Here is a 4,711-nt window from a genome sequence, read left to right as displayed (position 1 = left end):
AAAAAATATAGGTTTCAATGTATTATTATGAAATCTACCACGAAAAAAATCAGTGCTATTGTGGATGCGATGCCAAAACGTTCTGGTAATAATAACGCAGTTTATAAATGTTTAATTCAAAAGTCATAAATAAACTTCTTCTGTTTATAACTTTTGATCTAATCAATATTTTTTTACGCTCGGGGGCTAGTTTTGTAGGTCTTTTGAAGACGAAAAAAAAAGTACTTTGCTGTTTTCTCGTGCAAATAAACGGAAAAAGTTATAAGCGAAAAACGTGAATGTACGTAAAAATTATACAATTAACCACCCTGTAAACAATCTTCCCCCCATTTTTATGACTGTGGAAACTAATATGTTATTGTACAGCTTATTATCCTGGCCTAAATATGTGAAAACATTTTGGAGGTTATGGAAACCGACCAGAATCACGTCATTTAGGGCCTTCTGCGACTGAACTATTAACGAAGTAGCAATTTTCTGTCAATGTAGACGCGCTTGGTGTACGTATGATATTCCTCTTTTTGCGAAAGTTTAAATGCGAGCCGGTTCGAGAATCTCGAAAGTTAAACTAGATTATGGTGGAAGATAGAGGCAGCCGGGGAGTATATTCTGCAGAGAGTGAATAGGAATTTTAAAAAGATCGTTCCCCGTCGAGCTTACTGCCGAATCTGCACACTCCGAGATACAATAATAATAAAATAAGTCATGGATTGCCGGCGCAAGGTATCGTTCGGCAGCCGGAGGACGGCTTCGATTGGGCTTTATTGCTATTGCTGTGTCTGCGTGGATGGCAGATACCGGGGCATTAGATTTTCTGACAAATTGAGCTGCATTTGAGTTCCCCCTGCGGAGGAAGATGGATGAGGTTAGTTATAAATGTGAAGCTTTCGCCCGATCTGGAGAGATTCCTCGTCTGCGCTTTTCTTTTATACGCGGAGTATCTCGAGACATCCTCCGAGAGTTTTTTGCCGGCTCTTATCAGAGATGTTGTAAGAGTTTCAGTTCCATCATCGCGCACAGAACGGATGCCGGGGTTGATGGATGCGAGCTCATCGCGCCCGTCCCACCTTCCCCGAAATGAGAAAAATATGATTCGTCAAGTCGGGCCTTAAAACAGACAAATCGCCTCCTGAGCCGGGGCGCAAAAAGTTGAACGTTTGTTTAATGCGGGAATTTATTTTCTCGGGTATAAATCATGGAGAAACATCCCCGCGGATTATATATTGCCGCCCCCTGCTACCTTCCCCGCCGCCTCCGAGGAACCGAGGGGAAAAACACGCTTTTGTAACTTATAATCAATAAACACTACGCGATACTTCAACTGAATTCAACATAAAAAAACATGTACCTTCTTTTTATACAAGATGATAGATAGTCCAGTTACTCAGGGTTTTTACCACCGAATTCTTTATAACTGAACCGATTGACGTGAAATTTTAATTGAATGTGGGGAATGCCTCAAGGAACAAAACTTATATAGTACCGAAGTGTGCTTTTGCCCTTGGGGTGGTTCCCACGCCTTCTTGGGTATGGAGATTTTTACGCCCAAAATAACGACAGGAATCGATAGAGGAGTCAATTTTAAGTAACAAATGTTATATAAATTTTTTTGGATAATCCAATATTTTCCGAGTAATTCGTCATTGAAAATGTTGTAATGAACAAAGAGAAAGGTAATAAAAAACAAATCTAACGGCATTATTTTGTTTTTCTCTAATTGCAATATAAACCGAGTTATGGATTTTTAAACATTATTATATGTTAGCTAAAAACTAAATTGGAACCAGTTAATGTTAAATAAACCAAAACTATAAATATTAGGAAAAAACTATTTGAACCTTTTTTTAAAGTACTTTGAAAAACCTTTAAAATGAGCTGTTTTTAAAGTCTTTAGAATTAAAATTAACGGAAATATGATCGAAATAAAATGATAGTCTCATTTTTTTAAGGAAAAATTAATAAACAAATCAGTGCCTTTGGCGACAGAATCAAATTTAAATGCAATCCATTGACAGATTTCCTCATTTCACAAAGTACGATTTCGAAAAAAAACTTAATTTTTAAAAATGTTAATTTTTCAAATTTATTAAAAGAATCGATTTTTACGCTGCAACTTAAAAATTAAAGGGTGTACGAAAAATATACAAGAGTAAAACAATTTAGCTTTATTTTTGCTGTTTTTACTTTTTTATTCCTCTAAAATTAATATTAATCGAGATATCGCCATTTTAAGTTATCATATGAATGAGAGAACCACCCGCTTCGAACCCTTTAACCCCTTCAAACTTAAAAATGAAGGGCTTAAAAAAAATTGAACTTTTTTTTTTCATGTCTTGTGAAAATATGTTAGTTTATCATGTTATAAGAACCCCCTCAAAAAATCAGCTCAGAAAACATTTTTTTTAGAGGTCGCTCAAGATTTTTAGAAATCTCTAAAATCGTCAAAAATTGCATTTTTTTTCTCGTTTTTTTCTAAGTTGAAAAAAATCTCGATTTTGAAAATTTCAAATCGATATTTTAATTTCTAAAGGTCACTCATAATTATTTTAACTTGAAAAGTAGTGTACCTAAAATGTTTCCGAGCGACCTCTAAAAATAAATATCAACGAACTAATATATTTTTTTATTGAATTTGATGACAAAAGAATAGAAATAAATCACGACACTTGAATTTTAAATAAATAAAGTTAAAATAATTATGAGTGACCTTTAGAAATTAAAATAACGATTTGAAATTTTCAGAATCGAGATTTTTTTCAACCTAGAAAATGGTAAAATAACGAGAAAAAAAATTTTAAATTCAATTTTTGACGATTTCTAAAATTTTTAAAAATCTTNCCATTTACAGATTTCTTCATTTATGTTCTAAGAATATGTTCTGGGTCTTTGGCTGACTTACAAAGCATGATTTCGAAAAAAAACTTAATTTTTGAAAATGTTAATTATTCAAATTTAAAAAAAAAATCGATTTTTACGCTGTAACTTAAAAATTAAAGGGTGTACGAAAAAAATACAAGAGTAAAAAAATTTAGCTTTATTTTTGCTGAAGATTTTGCTTAATTTTTTATTAATATAAAATTAATATTAATCGAGATATCGACATTTTAAGTTATATGAATGAGAGAGCCACCCGCTTCGAGCCCTTTAAACCCTTCAAACTTAAAAATGAAGGGCTTAAAAAAAATCGAACTTTTTTTTCATCTCTTGTGAAAATGTTAGTTTATCATGTTCCAAGAACCACCTCAAAAAATCAGCTCAAAAAACATTTTTTTAGAGGTCGCTCAAGATTTTTAGAAATTTCTAAAATCGTCAAAAATTGCATTTTTTTTCTCGTTTTTTTCTAGGTTGAAAAAAATCTAGATTCTGAAAATTTCAAATCGATATTTTAATTTCTAAAGATCACTCATAATTATTTTAACTTTCAAAGTAGTGTACCTAAAACGTTTCTGAGCGACCTCTAAAAATGAATATCAGCGAACTAATATATTTTTTTTTATTGAATTTGATGAACAAAAGAACAGAAATAAATCACGAGACACTTGAATTTTAAATAAATAAAGTTAAAATAATTATGTGTGACCTTTAGAAATTAAAATAACGATTTGAAATTTTCAGAATCGAGATTTTTTTCAACCTAGAAAATGGTAAAATAACGAGAAAAAAAAATTTTAAATTCAATTTTTGACGATTTCGAAAATTTTTAAAAATCTTGGGCGACTTCTAAAAAAATTATTTTTGAGCTGATTTTTTGAGGGGGCTCTTAAAACATGATAAACTAACATATTTTCAAAAGAGACACGAAAAAAAAATTAGTTTTTTTTGGGCCACCCTAATAAAAATTAACATTTAAAACATTTAAATTTATCAGTTATTAGGTATCCTTTTTTCTTAAAGTATTTCAATTTTCGATTTTTAGCATTAGAAAAGTTTGTGGAAATTACACCAAGAGCTTTAAAATTAATAGGTATAAATTTCTTATAAATTTAGAGTAATTTTTCTTAAAAAAAGTTCGTGAGGAATCTCTTAGGAAATCCCTAAAGAAAAGATTTAAAAACAAATCTCCATTTTGGACAATTTTTATAGGCTCTAGGCGTTTTTGGGCCTTTTGTACTACAAGTACAAAAGGCTTTGTCTCTCCTAAAGCGGACTCTTCTTGAACTCATCTCGCGAAAAAAACAAGTTTGAATAAGCTGTACTATAGTCTGTTTAGAAATGAAAGAGAATAATAAAAGCTGATTATGTATGCAAATCGTAAATAAATGTAGTACTGGTGCTTATATTCAATATTTTTATATTATGTATTATCGGTATAGGATGAGGTGCACTTTTAAAAAAACTTTGTGCCATCGGACTGTACTAAATTGTAGCAGGTAGCTAAAATTTAATCCCCGACAATCCGTCTTTGTCTATGCCGCTTCAATTTCTCGGTCCATTTCTCTTATAAGTAAACAATATAAAAACAGCATTTCAAAACATGAGGCTACTTTAAGCATCATAACCGGGTTAAGAGGTTAATTCAAATAAAATTATTCAATATTATTTTCAAAATATTTATTTAAATTTAATGAATAGACTTTTATTCCACACAAAAATATATGTATTTTGATAATTCAAATTATGGTGAGTAAATGTAGTGTTGTATAAATGTACAATAAAGAAAATAAAAAAGTAGGTATATTTAAATTCATCCTCTGAATATTCTGATGAATTA

This window comes from Anoplophora glabripennis, unplaced genomic scaffold (assembly GCF_000390285.2).
Source record: "Anoplophora glabripennis isolate ALB-LARVAE unplaced genomic scaffold, Agla_2.0 scaffold171, whole genome shotgun sequence".
Lineage (NCBI taxonomy): Eukaryota > Metazoa > Arthropoda > Insecta > Coleoptera > Cerambycidae > Anoplophora > Anoplophora glabripennis.
This window is presented reverse-complemented; position numbering follows the sequence as displayed.